The sequence below is a fragment of the Capra hircus genome, chromosome 15 (genome assembly GCF_001704415.2).
Source record: "Capra hircus breed San Clemente chromosome 15, ASM170441v1, whole genome shotgun sequence".
NCBI lineage: Eukaryota > Metazoa > Chordata > Mammalia > Artiodactyla > Bovidae > Capra > Capra hircus.
The window spans coordinates 78,187,201-78,205,703 of NC_030822.1; positions in this window are offsets into that span (position 1 = coordinate 78,187,201).

Sequence of the window (18,503 nt, forward strand, 5' to 3'; positions counted from 1 at the left end):
GGGTAGGGGACTATATTTGGAAAAGGAACAGCGAATCAAGACTCTGCTGGTCACTAGGTTTGTCACCTTAAGTCATTTGAGCTCCTGAACCTCAGTTTCTTTACTTTAAAAACAAACAAACAATATTGTATTGGTTTTGCCACACATCAACATGAATCTGCCACGGTGTACACATGTTCCCCACTCCGAACCCCCCTCCCGCCTCCCCCACCCCCAACACCATCGTAAAAAAAAAAAAATAGTAATAATAAAATTTAAAAAATCACTATGCTCCTATTAAAAAACAAACAAACAAACAAAAACACAAAAGGAGAGTAGTCATGGTTGTGGTGATAGTTATATGAAAGAACTTTAGTATTTTGCTTTGCTGTAACTGAATCCAAATCCAAATTTACTTAATTTCTCTGCTGCTCAAGGATGAGCTCTAGAAGAGACATTTTCCATTCTCTTTCTGGCCTTTCAGCTCCTGAAAGTTTGGGTTATGAAAATATCTTTATATATGACATTCGTGTATAGAGAGAGCCAGAAGCACTAAAACGCCTAGGAAGTTCAGGAAAATTAAACTCTAGATTACACCATCCAAGGCTGACTAGAACGTATGTGTTCTTTCTACATACTCAGAAATTAATATGGGTTCATCTCTTTGCATTTTTTCTAAACAGTGTTACAAACTGTGGGTTTGTGCATTGTGAAATAAATTTCAAGACCAGCATTATTTTTTTTAATTGACATTTCTTTTTTTTTAAGAGGAATTTTAGGTTCACAGCAAAATTGAGAGGATGAGACAGAGATTTCCCCTGTGCCACCACAGAAGCATAGCCTCCCAGACCAGCAGATCTACCCACCAGAGAGGCACATCTGCTACAATTAATGAACTTGGTGCGCTCTTGGTTGGTTACATATGGTACACATAAGTTTACATCATGGCTCACATTTGGTGTTGCACATTCTGTGGGTTTGGGCAGATACATCATAGAACATTTGCCATTAAATATTGCGTATTTGCCAATGTTCATACCACATTCATCATTATGGTATCATACAAAGTATTTTCACTGCTCTGAAAATCCTCTGCTACAGCATTATTTTTTAAATAAATAGAATGGCATACAACAGTGTAGAAATTTAATTATCAAGGTTCATTACAGATATTAATGTTGCATTGTTTCATGACTGTTGCTTTATAGATACACAAACATATAGGGATATAAAAGGCATTTCTGTGGGGCATAATCAAAAAGTTTGTATTTAATAAGTCACTGGGAAAAGAGGTCTCAAAATATAAACAACCCCTGGAAGAGGGACCAAGGAGGGACTTAAAACCTAGGCTGGCATTCAGTCATTTATTCACCCAGCAAGTTTTGTTTAAGCATTAGCTATTCCATTTTTCCATGCTCTAGTCTAAAAACTCTTGGGATAAAATAGTGATCATGAGAGAGAAACTGTCTGCTTTCTTTGAGCGTACATTCTAATGGATGACAGATCATAAACAGGTACATATGTGTATTAATAAGAGAAGAGGATTGGAGATTGATAGGCTGGGGGTAATTAAAACATACGATACTACTTTTAAAATGTGGTTGGAAATACTCATTAAATTTCACCTGTAGCTCCTGACGTGAGAATATAGGAAACATGAGAAAATGTACAAGTGGCTTATATTTTTATGACAAGTCTAAAAAGTGTTTATTTATCTAAATCTTATATGAAACATTTAATTTAAAATATTCAAAGTAATTCTTTCCAAGATACTAATACTGTGCTGTCTCAAGGCATTATTAATTTATAATGTCAGATAATTACCTGAGAATAGTAAAGGACATCACACATGATTAACATATTCTTCATTTCTAATGTCGATAAATACCCCCAATCAAATATACAACCAAAAATTAGGCACTGGAGACTAACCAATTATTCTGAATCTGGTTTTCAGTATTACATAACAATTAATTCTTCCTTGGTGGTCCAGTGGTTGAGAATCTGTTTTCTGATGCAGGGGATGAAGGTTCAATCCCTGATCAGGGAACTAAGATCACAAGTGCCCTGGGCATCTAGACCCAGGAACCACAGCTGCTGAGCCCATGTGTTCTGGAGCTCACATGGGTGTGCACCACAGCTAGAGAGAAGCCTGCAAGCTGCAACAGTAACAAAAAGATCCTGGCAGTCCCAGCTAAGACGAGGCAGCCAAAAATAAATAAATACATTTTAAAAACCCTTATAAATTGTGTTGATTATGTCAACTAAGGTATCACTGTACACAGAATAGAACTTAACAAAAATGTATTGAGAGAATGGGGAAGGTCTGGCATCAAGATGAAATTGTACCAACTTACTTTTTACAGGTATCCCAAACTAACTTACCAAAATATTGAATGTCACCACGTTTCAAATGTCTATGGGTCAACTGGAAGAATACGAGGCCCCTCAGGGAAAACAGATTTATAAAATTTACTCCTATAGTGTTTATAATAATATAAATCATCTATTTTTTTATGTTTATTTGACTTTGGATGGCATTTAAGTATAAAAGAAACCTATATTATTTCGAAAAATTTTTCAAATGAAGGCAGCTAATAATGTTATTGTTTTAGTTGCTAAGTCGTGTCTGATTAGTTGTGATCCCATGAACTGTAGCCCACCAGGCTCCTCTGTCCATGGAATTTCCCAGATAAGAACGCTGGAGTGGGTTGCCATTTCCTTCCCAGGGCTTCTTCACAATTCAGGGATTGAACCTGTGTCTCCTGCATTGGCAGGCAGATTCTTTACCGCTGAGCCACCAGGGAAAACCAACTAGTGATAGGTAAAATGTATTTACCTTTCACTATAAAGTGACATTTATCTCAAATATTCTGGCAGTGATGATTTGCTAAAAGGGTAGGTTAGAATATGACACTATTTTTATCATCTACTCTTCCTTTGATTAACAGACACAAGAATGGTGTTTCCTATTACATTTTCAAATACGCTTGGCTGCTTTCACTAACTCATAACAAACCATGGTGGAAAAGTTATGAAAAGCGGTATGACCTTTCTGAAGCCTTTCATTTCAAGTGAATCACACCAGTGCTGCCTTTAAAAACAAAACATCTACCGACTTTAGATGAAGCCTACTTTATTCAAAGAGCATATCCTTTTGTTGTTTATCTTCTATTCACTAAATCTCAGAAAAAGTGAAACAGTTCGACATAGCATCCTAATTTCTCCTCTGCTCCTAGACTACTGAACTTGGTCAATATTGAATTTTAAGGGATTATATCCTTTCCTATGAAATGAGAGTATTATACTAGGTTATTAAATGCAACTTTCAGAAATCTGATGTTTTGTTTTATTTGTAAAATTTTGCCTTCTCATAATTTTTCACCACGTGGTATATATATGTAGCTTTGTCAAGCTCAAATGAATTTTAAATAGTTGTAGAAAATTTTGTTATATACAAGAATAGAAGTTTTCTATAAATTTTAAATAAGCTCATGTTTTGATATTTCAATAACTATAATAAAAGGATAACTCAAAGATTGGTTCATTATCTATCATGAATGCTTACGTTTATTTTCAAAATTTTACTTTCATTAAGGAAATCAATGGTTCAGTTCTATAAAAGCATAGGTAAGGATAAAGTGTTTTAATGGTAGAAGGAACAAAATAGAAGAAATACCGTTGACTAAAATTATGACAAATTTAGAAAACAGATATAATTAACCCTGACACTTTAAGATATATAACAAAATGATTTTGACCTATGATTTGCCTCAAAGTAACGGGTTAAACTCTCTATTCAAAAAAAAAAAAGTGAATATTTTAGGTGCCAAACAATGAAATTAAATATTTATAAGTTGATAAATTTTGGTACATTTTATTTTTATTTTATTTTATTTTTAATTTTTATTTTTACTTTATTTTGCTTTACAATACTGTATTGGTTTTGTCATACATTGACATGAATCCACCACAGGTGTACATGTGATCCCAAACATGAACCCCCTCCCACCTCCCTCCTCACAACATCCCTCTGGGTCATCCCCATGCGCCAGCCCCCAGCATGCTGTATCCTGCATCAGAAATAGACTGGTGATTTGATTCTTACATGATAGTATACATGTTTCAATGCCATTCTCCCAAATCATCCCACCCTCTCCCTCTCCCTAAGAGTCCAAAAGTCCGCTATACACATCTGTGTCTTTTTTGCTGTCTTGCATACAGGGTCATCATTGCCATGTTTCTAAATTCATATATATGTGTTAGTATACTGTATTGGTGTTTTTCTTTCTGGCTTACTTCACTCTGTATAATCGGCTCCAGTTTCATCCATCTCATCAGAACTGATTCAAATGTATTCTTTTTAACGGCTGAGTAATACTCCATTGTGTATATGTACCACAGCTTTCTTATCCATTCATCTGCTGGTGGACATCTAGGTTGTTTCCATGTCCTGGCTATTGTAAACAGTGCTGCGATGAACATTGGGGTACATGTGTCTCTTTCAATTCTGGTTTCCTCAGTGTGTAAGCCCAGAAGTGGGATTGCTGGGTCATATGGCACTTCACACCAGTCAGAATGTCTGTGATCCAAATTTTGGTACATTTTAAAATAGTTCTGCTGTTTTTAAAGATCTGGAATACAGGGATGGTTATATGATATTTTATACCAAGTGTGTGCAAATTATATTGTTAAATTTTATTGACTCATCAACAAATAGAACACCATTTTAAACTAATTGAATGATTCTTTTAACAATAAAGTTATCTGTTAAACTCATATTCTTAACCAACTTATTTGTCATGTGTATTACGTTTATCTTTTTATTCCCATTGTTATGAGAAATAAATTATATATAGACATTTAAGTGTATTTCCTTTAAATAAGGATTAAAGAGGAAATAAAGGGCTGTTTGGAGGACTGAAACTTGTGGGTTTATTTAATTTGCTTCAAAGCAGCATTAATCTACTCTTCCTAATTACTGATGAGGGATCCCGTGTCCTGAACACAGTCTTTCCACAACAGGCCATGGCACTGAGATGCTTCTTGTTAAGTATTCATCTTTACAGCTCTGACTTCAATGACACATACTAACTGTATACCATAAAAACACATGGCAACTGGTAGTGATATTTCTTTCTACTAGATAGACTCAACTGTTGGCCTATTTCCATTTTCTGCATCCTAAGTTAAGAAAATCATGGCATCAAGACATGGTGATTCAATCCTCAGACGTGCTCATTTTACACTACACTTTATAATTTACTGTATATATATATATGAACTACATATTGTTCTAGTTTTCTAAATAACAATGTCATTTGACATAAGGCTGATACATTTTGAGCACTAGTTTCCAGGTTTGATATTTTAACATTAGTGGTTGGTCAGACTATCAACTTGACTTTTTGAAAACCATTCATTCAGTCAGGTAGGGTTGGTGTTCTGTTCTGCCAAATATTAGTTTACCTTTACTTCAGTGAATTAACCAGAGATACAGTTTAATAGAATGAGTCACTCAGTTACACATTTATCATATGAAAGAGTCCCCACAAATCTATAATTCTTTTTCAGTTTAGTTATATTTTTATGTCCATTTATCCTTTCTTGGGCTACATTATCTAAATTTAAGTTTTCAAAGATAAATATGTTGTCTATACAGCAGGATTTCTTCTTAATTGATCTGGGATGTCTGCCAGTTGCCTTCAGAATCCTGCGCTTTTATCTTTATGAGATTGGCTTATAGCCAGTGCATTGTTATTCTTTAAGTTTTCCTCTTACCTTGTTATTTCTTGAGCAAGAAATTGGCATTCAGGTCTTTAAATGTTCCCTTGGTTGACTGAGAGCTTAATTCAATCAAGAAAAAAAAATATATTTTTTTAATATTTATGTCTCTTGGGATTCCATATTATACATTTCTTCCTCTTTTCAGTGGATCCAATATTGAATTTATTAATAAGATGATATTTAAAATTTGAATAAGTATTTAGCTCTTATTAATGATGAGATTCTTTTCTTTCTGCTTCTTTCTTTCTTTCTTTTTTTTTTTTTCTTTTCAACTACTTTAATTTATCTGATGAAATTGCTTTTAAGAGTTTGAGATCAAGGTCACCCTTTTTTTTTTTAAAGCCTTTAAATTTCAGCTAGTATTTGCTTCTTTGTTTAAGCTCCATCTGCATTTGTTTATTTATTGGTCCTGCCACCTGACTTGCTTGTAGGATCTTAGTTCCCTCACCAGGAACTGAACCCAGGCTGTCTGCACTGGAAGCACAGAGTTCCAACCACCAGACCACTAGGGAATTCCCAACTTCAACTTTTGTATCCTAAAAGCTTAGCTATCAGAATCCCCTCCTTATGTTTAGTCTACCAAAAAAAATAAATTGCACAGTAGAAGAGAAATAAGTGTTGAAAGTGTTGTGCAAAATGAATACTTTGAATAAATAACTTATAGTGAAATAAATCATATCACTAGACACTGACCATGATTGTTCCTTTTTTTTGCAGGCACAAGAGATTTGTTTCCTGAAGAAAGACTGGCAAACTCCCTCATTTGAAAAATTTAAACTTCTACAAAAAGAGACTGTTTTGATAAAGGATAGACAATATTCTCTACTTTCATCAGCATAATCTTATATTTCAGTACTGTATACTGACTGACTAATTAAAGAATCCTCAAGTTACCCTAAAGTGTAATATAATATGGCATCTTTGAAAAGTCATGCCGTATGTTCCATGATTATATTTGCTTGAGCATAGGCCATTTTGAAAGTAATGAAAAGTTATCTGTGGTCCAAATTATTTATTGTATTTTCCTGTTTTAAGTAGGCTGCTGCTGCTGCTGCTGCTGCTACTAAGTTGCTTCAGTCGTGTCCGACTCTGTGCGACCCCATAGACGGCAGCCTACCAGGCTCCCCCGTCCCTGGGATTCTCCAGGCAAGAACACTGGAGTGGGTTGCCATTTCCTTCTCCAATGCATGAAAGTGAAAAGTGAAAGTGAAGTTGTCAGCCGTGTCCGACTCTTAGCGACCCCATGGACTGCAGCCCACCAGGCTCCTCTGTCCATGGGATTTTCCAGGCAAGAGTACTGGAGTGGGGTGCCCATACTGAAAGTTTAAAACCTTTCAGGAATCGTTGAAGAAACAAGGAAGCTCAGTGTATTCATGTACAATAACCAATGAGAGGCAGTTTCAAGAATGGACTGGATAAAATGAAGAAAAATAAAAATGTAACAAAAAAAGGATGTGGGAAACAAGAGGAAAGAAGTGAAAGTGAAAAAAGAGTCTGTCCAATTATAATCTGTGCGCTATATATTATGTAAGTGCAGAAAAATTAATATTTGTACTGATGAAGGTATAAGAATAGTGAAGTATCTATGTAGAAATCATTTCTTAAGAATTATAAAAATAAAGACTTGAAACAAGTGGGAGTGTAGGAAGAATTAAGGTGGGGTGAGGGTGCTGCTGCTGCTGCTGCTGCTGCTAAGTCGCTTCAGTCGTGTCCGATTCTATGTGACCCCACAGACGGCAACCCACCAGGCTCCCCTTCCCTGGGATTCTCCGGGCAAGAACAATGGAGTGGGTTGCCATTTCCTTCTCCAATGCATGAAAGTGAAAAGTGAAAGTGAAGTTGCTCGGTCGTGTCCAGTTCTTAGGGACCCCATGGACTGCAGCCCACCAGGCTCCTCAGTCCATGGGATTTTCCAGGCAAGAGTATTGGAGTGGGGTGGGTATGAGAGTTGGACTATAAGAAAGCTGAGCGCTGAAGAACTGATGGATTTTGAACTGTGATGTTGGAGAACACTCTTGAGAGTCCCTCCTGAGAAACCTGTATGCAGGTCAAAAAGCAACAGTTAGAACCAGACATCCAACAACTGATTGGTTCAAAATTGAAAAAGGAGCACAAGTCTGTATATTGTCACCCTGCTTGCATGTGAGCTAAGTTGCTTCAGTTGTGTCCAACTCTTTTCACCCTTAGGGACCATAGCCCACTAGAGTCCTCTGTCCATGGGATTCTTCAGGCAAGAATACTGGAGTGGGTGGCCAGGCCCTCCTCCAGGGGATCTTCCCAACCCAGAGATCAAACCGACGTGGGTTCTTTACCACTAGCACCACCTGGGAAGCCAGTTACCGTGCTTATTTAACTTATATACAGAGTACATCATGTGAAATGCTAGGCTGGATGAAGCACAAGCTGAATTGTGCTTGCCAAGATTCAAGATTCAGGATTGCCAGGAGAAATATCAACAACATTAGCTATGCAGATGATATCACTGAGGGTGAAAGAGGAGAGTGAAAAAGCTGGCTTGAAATTCAACATTCAAAAAACTGAGATTATAGGAAGCCACTCCAGTCACTTCATGGCAAATAGAAGGGGGAAAAGTAGAAGCAGTGACAGGTTTTATCTTCTTGGGCTCCAAAATCACTGCAGATGATGAATGCAGCCATGTAATTGAAAGATGCTTGCTACTTGTAAGGAAAGCTATGACAAATATAAACGGCATTTTAAGAAGCAGAGACATCATCTTGCTGACAAAGGTCCATATAGGCAAAGCTAGAGTTTTTCAAGTTTTAATGGACAGATGTGAGAGCTGGACCATAAAGAAGATTGAGCCATGAGGAATTGATGTTTTTGAGTTGAGGTGTTGGAGAACTCTTGAGAGACTCCTGGACAGCAAAGAGATCAAACTAGTTGATCCTAAAGGAAATTAACCCTGAATATTCATTGGAATAGAGGTAGCAAAAATACACAGAAAAACTATACAAAAAAGATTTCATGACCCAGATAACCATGATGGTGTGATAACACACCTAGAGCCAGACATCCTGGATGTGAAGTCAAGTGGGCCTTAGGAAGCATCACTACAAACAAAGGTAGTGGACGTGATAGAATTCCAGTTAAACTATTTCAAATCCTAAAAGATGATGCTGTGAAAGTGCTGCACTCAATATGCCAGCAAATTTGGAAACTTCATCAGTGGCCACAGGACTGGAAAGGTCACTTTTCAATCCAATCCCAAAGAAAGGTAATGCCAAAGAATGTTCAAGCTACTGCACAATTGCGCTCATCTCACACGTCTGCAAAATAATGCCCAAAATTCTCCACATGAGGCTTAATTGTATGTGAACCATGAGCTTTCAGATGTTCAAGCTGTATTTAGAAAAGGCAGAGGAACCAGAGATCAAATTGCCAACATCCTTTGGATCATAGAAAAAGCAAGAGAGTTCCAGAAAAGATATCTACTTTTGATTTATTGACTATGCCAAAGCCTATGACTGTGAATCACAATAAACTGTGGAAAATTCTTAATGAGATGGGAATACCAGACCACCTTACCTGCCTCCTGAGAAATCTGTATGCATGTCAAGAAGCAACAGTTAGAACTGGACATGGAATGACAAACTACTTCCAAATTGGGAAAGGGGTATGTCAAATTATATGCAGAGTACATCATGAGAAATGCTTGTTTAAATTATATGCAGAGTACATCATGAGAAATGCTGCACTGTATGAAACACAAGCTGGAATTAAGATTTCAGGGAGAAATATCAATAACCTCAGATATGCAGATGACATCACCCTTATGGTAGAAAGTGAAGAAGAGCTAAAGAACCTCTTGATGAAAGTGAAAGAGGAGGGTGAAAAAAATGGCTTGAAACTCAACATTCAAAAAACTAAGATCATGGCATCTGGTCCCATCATTTCATGGAAAATAGATGGGGATATAATGGAAATTTTATTTTGGGGGCTCCAAAATCAGTGCAGATGGTGACCACAGCCATGAAATTAAAATACATTTGCTCCTTGGAAGAAAAATTATGACCAACCTAGACAGCATATTTAAAAGCAGAGACATTACTTTGCCAACAAAAGTCCATGTAGCCAAAGCTATGGTTTTTCCAGTAGTCATGTATGGATGTGAAAGTTGGACATAAAGAAAGCTGAGCAGTTAAGAATTGATGCTTTTGAACTGTGGTGTTGGAAAAGACTCTTGAGAGTCCCTTGGACTGAAAGGAGATCCAACCAGTCCATCCTAAAAGAGATCAGTCCTGAATATTCATTGAAAGCTTCAATATTCATTGAAGCCCCAAAACCTCGTGAAGTATGTTAAGAACTGACTTATTGGAAAGGACTGTGATGCTGGGAAAGATTGCAGGTGGGAGGAGAAGGGGATGACAGAGAATGAGATGGCTGGATGGCATCACCAACTCAATGGACATGAGTTTGGGCAGGCTCCGGGCATTGGTTCTGGACAGGGAAGCCTGGTGTGCTGCAGTCCATGGGGTTGCAAAGAGTCGGACACGACTGAGTGAATGAACTGATACTGAATGAACTGATACTGATTCTTTGGAAGGACTGATGGTGAAGTTGAAAATCCATTGGCCACCTGATGCAAAGAGCTGACTCATAGAAAATATCCTGATATTAGGAAAGATTGAAGGCAAAAGGAGAAAGGGGTGGCAGAGAATGAGATGATTAGATAGCATCATTGACACAATGGACATAAGTCTGAGTAAACTCCAAGAGACAGTGGAAGACAATGGCGCCTAGAGTGCTGCAGTCCATGGGGTCGCAAAGAATCACACACACTTAGCAACTGAACAACAATAGCATACAATATATCCTGGGTTTCATAGGTGACTGTAAAAAATCCACCTGCCAATGAGGAGGTGTGGGTTCGATCCCAGGGGTCAGGAAGATCCCCTCAGGAGGAAATGGCAATCCACTCCAGTATTCTTGATTGGAAAATGCCATGGACAGAGGAGCCTGGTGGGCTACAGTCTGCGCAGTCACAGAGAGTTGGACATGTCTGACCTACTGAGGACACACACACATACATACAGTATGTCATCAGCTCTAAGATGCATTTCCTTTTCTCATTTTAAACAGATCTAAAATCAGGATAAATCGTTTGCTTCTCTCAAACATTCTTGGCCTAGTGGCAGTCATAACGTTGTTGACATCACTTGGTACCTCTGGTAAGAGTAAGAAAGCCCAGGCATCAAATGTTACAGAATGATTGTTGATGGGTAAAGAGAAAACCTCGAAGATATTTGTGGAGCCCTCTTTTAAGAAACGCTGTATCATCAACACTCTTGATTGCCCAGAAAATAACATTATGTTAAAACACAGAGTTTAATAATTCTGGTTGGAAGTTGTTTCAGGAATACTTAAACCAATGTGTTTTGCTAATATTTTCATTTTTATTTATTCATTGTAAAAATATATACACATTAATCAGTTCAAAAGAATTCTTTGAATAAACATTTCTAAAGCTACCAAAGCATTGATTAATTCAATTAGCAGTATTGGGCAGATTTTCTTGTTCTTTTTTCAACAGTACACAAATAATGATGTCTTAAGACTCTAACATAGCTATGTTTAACTATGTCAATTCTCCACTGGTTGCTAGAACTTTAAAATCTTCATATTGGTATAAAATTTCTCAAACTCTTTCAATACTATGTTTTACTAAATAGTTCTTATTTTCTACCAGATTAGTTGTTATTTTCTTTTTTTCCCACAAGTTGAACTTCTACATGTTCTCAAACTGTTTTCAGGAAGTCATAGAAAACTAATCACCCTGAAAGATGTCTACACAATGGCTAAAGTGACAATACTTTGTATTAACTATTGATTTTTTTTCAATATTTTGCTTGACATGTATGATGATCACAAAAATAATAAAGTTGACCAAAAATGCATTAATTAATTATTTCATATGAATCTGCAATTAACTGATAAGATCTTGGCTTAAAATCTGCTGCATGAGTTTCCTTCCTAAAACCTGGGAAGAGATTTTTGTCTACACTGAAGTGTTGAATGACTGCATCTGCTTCCAGATTTTTTATTGTGTCATTATTCCTCTTTATCTACTATCATTTTTGTTACAGTTTAGTAGATTTGATATTCAATAGTAGAAAAATCATGATCTCAAAATTGTATGCATTCTTATTTTTTATATATATTTTCTTCTCATAAATTAGCATTTCTAACCTTTTTCCTTTTCGCAAGGAGTTCTTAAAAAATGAAAAACCTACCATATATTAAAGCAGTTACATTTCAGTGCAATATGACTATACAAATCCATCTTCATCCCTGGAGAAGGTAAATGAATTAATATAAATGCCTTCATAATCCAGTCTTTCACTCTCCCCACTTTTTTAATAAAAATGCACAGGGGATATTGTAAAGTTCAAGCTTGCTCTATAGAAAGTAGGGCTTTACAGAATATAACCTCAACAGACTATTTGTGCATTAGGAAGGAATGAAAGCATTTATTTTGAAAGTCATGATCATTAAAATAAGAAGATTAAATCTTAATTAAAATATTATAATTTTGTTTTGTTGAGGTGCTATTGTCTTCACGAGCAATGTCCGAATAAAGTCAGTTTTAGCAGAAAGAACATAATTAATTTGTTAAAAAAAATCTTTTATTTTTTTTTTTCTGTCAGTTTTTCCATTAATATCAGGTACCTTATCTTAAGCCTTTATGATTAAAAATGAGACAGTTATCATTATATAAATACAGATGTCAGTGTTGTTTACAGTATTATAAAGTAAAATAAAGTAAAAATAAAAATTAAAAATAAAATAAAATAAAATAAAATTTTACCTTAATTGTTATCATTTGTATGGGTACCCCTACCCAGCAAAATTTAAGAAGAGATGCTTGGCACGTATGTTAATTTCACTTTGCAAATAGCTTTGCCAGATTAATGAGCCAATAATTCCATTTTGAAACAATGAGTTATCCAATTTTTTTGCTGACATTGGCTATAATTATTAACACTGGTATAATGCCACATTTTAAAATTGGGGTTGAAATTTGAGATTTGTTTAACTATTGAGAGATCTGAGGAAAGAAAATATATATAGAATGAATGAAAAAGGAAGAGACTTTTTAAATCAAATGGCATGAAAACTATATAGGTAGATAAAATCTTCTCTGCATCAGGAAAGCTTTAGGAGAATTAATTGCAAAGGTAGGGTCAGTTTTAAGCTACAACTGCAAGTTGGATGTTTATGAAATAAATTTGGGGAGGATAGTGCATCATAAAAAAAAAAAAGAATTCGGAATGTTTCAGAAGTGGAATATTTACATGGAACAATATGATATGACCTTGGTGTGAGAGGGAAGAACATGATTTATGGAAAAATCCTAAGATCACTAACTGCGATCTCAGGCTATTTACTCAAAGTATGGTATCCTCATCTGTAAAATGGGAGAATAGCGTTATATGTTAGTTGATTATAATGCCACACTATAAGCACTATAGAAATTAAGGCTACCATTTTAAAAGTAAAATAAGTTAAACAATATAGTGTAGCGTACAGAGTGTTTTATTTTGGTCACATAAGTGTATTTGGAATATGTTCTTTAGAGAACTAGAGAAAATTTTAGAAATGGATTGGAAGGATTGAAGGGCCCAAGGAATTAAACATGTATTCATTAAATCATTCAACCAGTATTTACTGAATGCCTCCTGTATATTAGTCACTGTAGGTACTAGGGCTATAGCAATAAACAAACACCCAAAGAAGCAGCATCTAAATATAGGGGATATAAGTAATCTATCTGGGCTTCCCTGGTGCCTGTAATGCAAGAGACCCAGGTTCAATTCCTAGGTTGGCAAGATCCTCTGGAGAAGAGAATGGCTACCTAATCTGTTATTCTTGCTTGGAGAATTCCATGGAGAGAGAAGCCTGGCAGGCTACAGTCCATGGGATTGCAAAGAGTTGGAGAAAACAGAGTGAATAACACTTTCACTCTTTTCAAGTAATCTATCTAACAAGTTATAGTAAAAGCTAAGAGTAAAAGATAAAGGAGAAAATTGAGTTATGATGTGTTAATAGGTGAGGGAGAGCTTCCTAGGTGGCTCAATAGTAAAGAAACTGCCTGCCAATGCAGAAGACACGGGGGTTCGATCCCTAGATTGGGAAGATCTCCTGGAAAAGGAAATGGTAACCACTCCATTTTTCTTGTCTGGGAATTCCGAGAAACAGAGGAGCCTGGCAGGCTATAGTCCACGGAGTCACAAAAGAGTTGGACATGACTTAGCAAGTAAAACAGCAGAGGGGTAGGGGAGTGTCAACCTTTAGATAGATTACTAGCCAAGAAGGTTTTATCCGAGAAAGTGATTTTTGTTTAAATTGTAAGACAATTGCTTTACACTGTTGTCTTGGTTTCTGCCATACAGCAACATGATATGTATATCCCCTCCCCATTGAGCCTCCCTGCCCCCCACCCAACCCACCCTTTAGGTCATCACAGAGCACCAGGCTGAGCTTCCTGTCTTATACAGCAACTTCCCACTAATTATTTTACACATGAGAGTGTGCATATGTCAACGCTACTGTCTCGATTCATCCTTCCCCTCAATACATCCCTAAGTCTGTTCTCTATATCTATGTTTCCATTCCTTCCCTATAAGTAGGTTCATCTGTACCATTTTTCTAGATTCCATATATATATACATTAATATAAAATATTTATTTTTCTCTTTCTAAATTAGTGCGCTCTGTATAACAGGCTCTAAGTTCACTCACCTCACTAAAACCGACTCAAATCCATTCCTTTTTACGGCTGAGTAATATTCCATTGTATGTATGTATACCATCTTCTTTATCCTTTCTTCTGTTGATGGACGTCTAGATTGCATCCATCCCCTGGCTATTGTAAATAGTGCTGCAATGAATTTTGGGATATATGTGTCTCTTTCAATTATGGTTGGAATTGAAATCCCAGAAATCCCAAACACTGGGTCATATGATCGTTTTATTCCTAATTTTAAAGGAATCTCCATACGGTATCTATAGTGGCTGTATCAATTTACTCTCACCAACAGTGAAGTAAGGTTCCCTTTTCTCCACATCCTCTTCAGCATTTATTGTTTTGTAACTTTTTTGATGATGGTCATTCTGACTGGTGTGAGGTGATACCACATTGTAGTTTTGATCTGCATTTCTCTAATAGTGAGCAATGCTGAGCCTCTTTTCATGTGTTTATTGGCCATTTGTATGTCTAAAAAAATATCTGTTTTGGGTCTTCTGCCCACTTTTTGACTGGACTGTTTGTTTTTCTAGTATTGAGTTGTATGAGCTGCTTATATACTTTGGAGATTAGTCTTTTGTCAATTATTTTGTTATCCATTGTTTCCTTCCATTCTGAGGGTTGTCTAGAAAGTGACTTTGTAAGAAGCTAAAGGAAAAGAGAGAGCAAGCCAAGCACATATCTGAGAAAAGCACTTTCCAGACAGGAAACAGCAGTTGCAAAGACCCTATGGTAGGAGTGCGGTGAGCTATTCCAAGCACAGTGAGGAGGCCAGAAGGAATAATTAAGATGGTTGAAAGTGAATTAGTAGTCTTATGTCCAGATTATTGTAGGGCCTTTGAGACATAGAGTAGATTTTGGGCTTTACTTTAGTGAGATGAGAAATCTTTGGATTTTGAGGAGTGACATGCTCAACTTATATTTTAACAAGGCCTTTCTAGCTTCATAAGAACAGTTCAACAAAGCGAGATACATGTGAAAGGAAGATCAGTGGGGAAGCTATGAGTCATACAGGTGAGAAATGGCAAGGACTCAGACTAGAGTGGTAAAGATGGGGGTTTCAGGAATTGTTCAGATAGTAAATTTTTACATAGAACCAATGGGGTTTGTTAATGAAATTAGTTTATAGTATGAGAGAAAGGGAAGAGTCAAACATGATTTCAAGAATTTTGGCAACTGGAAAGATGGAGGAGACTGAAGGAGAATCAGGTTTGGAGAGACATGATGGTCATGTTTTTAGAGTTTGTTTTAGACATCCAAGTGAAAATATCAAAAGACAATTGAATACACAAGCCACAAGAAGGATAAGATAACTCAGGGAGTGATTTTGAAAAAAAAAAAAAAAGAAAGAATATATTCAAGGACTGAGCCCTGTGAATATCGACATTAAGGGGCTGGGAAATAAAGTAGGGACTTCCCAAAAAAGGCTACTGAGAAGGAGTGGCCAAGAGTGTTAGAGAAAAAGCAGATAAATAAGTGCTCTAGAAGCCAAGTGAAGAAGATATTTCATATTAACTCTATGAATTAGAAAAGCAAAACAGTGGTAAAAGTAGATAAGACATATCAGAGCTTTTGAAAAAAATTGAAGGAAAAAGGTGTGTCCCTCCATAGAAAATAATAGCGGGAAGGATAAAGCACTGGCTGAGGGCCCCATCAGAAAGAATTAAGAAGAAAGAGCAGGGGACCTGTAGAAGTTTTTCATAACGTACTTGGGATAACCATCTGCACCAGATCCCCTGAGATCTTCATTAAGACATGCAGATTCCTGAATTAAAATTTTTCATAACTGATGAGGCATTTTCAACAAGTCCTACCTGTGATTCTTATATACATTTAACACATAACTAAGATTAAAACATCAAAATGGAGAAATAGATTTCCATTAAGAGTCAAAACTACAGGTAAGTGCACGTATGGTTTTGAATACAGAAATGTGGTCCCCAGTCTGTGGCTTCCACATTCTTGACGTAGATTTTCATCCAAGAATAGAATTAGGTGATAGCTACCCGGAGAAGAAATATATTGCCTTGCTTTTAAAGTTAATATTCCCTTTTCACCACATGTCTTAGAAAGTTCAAATCAACAACATTCATTTTTTCATTTCACTTCATGCTCCACTTCATGCTCACGGGAGGAATCGAAAATTGAAATTTGCAAGGCTTCCCATGGGTTTGCCTCTGCCTCTAAGGCACACTCGACAATGTGTGCAGTAGAACTCACCATTACATTGCTCATTATTCCTTTGATTCAGTCTTTTTGCATGTCCAAAAGGATTCTCCTTTTCATACATAAGCACATCACACACACACACACACACACACACACACACACACACACATCTGATATACAAGCAGATATGCTGCAAAATCCAGTGAGAGAATTTTATGTCGAGTTTGTGGAAATTCATTTCAGAGCTTCCTGGGCAATTTCAGTTTCTCCCAACGTCAGATCAAGCTTTTACCCTCATTTTTAGGATTATGCAAATATGCATGCTCAGTTGCTCAGTCATGTCTGACTCTTTGTGACTACATGGACTATTGTAGTTCACCAAGCTCCTCTGTCCATGGGATTTCCTAGGCCAGAATACTGAAGTGGGTTGCCATTTTCTTCTCCAGGGGAATCTCCCCGACCCAGGAATTGAACCCAAGTCTCTTGCAACTCCTGCATTTGAACATGGATTTTTTACCACTGAGCCACTTGGGAAGTCCCTTTAGGGTCATGGAAGATCTCAAACTATTATAGACTTGGCCAGCAAGTACTAAATGTCCATGAGAGGAACAGCTTTGCAGAAACATCATTAAAAACATAAACTGGGCTTACAGCTCAGTGAACTCTTATGCTTGGAGAGAATGGAAGGGGTGAAGGGGAGGAGGGTACACAGACAGAAGCAAAAACTATGGAAGAGCCTCTAATATTTACCTTGTGCCTTTTACTGTCCAAATATTCTCCCTGTGTTTTACATTCATTGTCTCATTTTATCCTTTCAGTTCTATTTGGTAAAATAGACTAAGAAACTGAAGCTTACTTACCTCAAGTTAATAAGTGAAAAAATTAGAATTGTACGTAGGTCTGTTAGATGGTATCTCTGGTATTTCCGCGTGCCATCTTTTGGAATTCAACGTCACTACTGGATTATGCATGACAATTAGCGCACTGTTTAGATCCCAAGCGTGTAGGAAATATCTGTGAGGTATATCACAGAGTAAGTAAGTAACTATGGTGAGCCTTAAGGTATAAGAATAACTTACCTGTGTAAGGAATTTCAGTTTATAAAACCACAAGGAAATGAAGGGCAGTATCCTTACGGATAGACTTTCTTCAGCTCACCACCTCTAGGCATATTGTCTGACCACTATCCTTGCCTCCAGGTTCTAGGTTGTCCAGTCTTGCTTTTCTGAAGAGTAGATAATCCCTAGTTAAGTTGCTCCAGGTAACAAACCTGGCTGAATTGGTTGGCATGAAAATAGATACTCTGACAGATTAATAGTCTGCTCACTGGCCACTGTCTCTCCACTCCCAGTGACTATTTTCTTTCTTCTCTGCTCTTAATCCTATCTACAAAAGGTTGAGTTGTTAAAAGGGGTCATTTTGTCATCCTCATTGCTCTCTCACTATAGGTAGCTTTTTGCCTACACATTAAAGGTTTCCTCAGCCATAGGTTCCCTATTTTTCTGATATACCTTCTTTGCTGGGAACATGGTTAATGCTGCTGTTAGGTTAGAAGAGGTGTTCTGGGATACAGGAAAATGGACTGAGAAGCAAAATATATATATATATTTCCTAAGTCCTTGGCAGATAGCATATCTTTCCTGACTTTCACTATCCTTATCAGTGAAACACTGTATTTTAACTAAGTTATCTTCATGGTTCTTTTTAGATATAATATCTTATCACACTGTGATTATTCAACTACGCATTTTCCTTGGTTTTGTTATATATGTATATATATATATATATATAAAAGCCAAAGGGA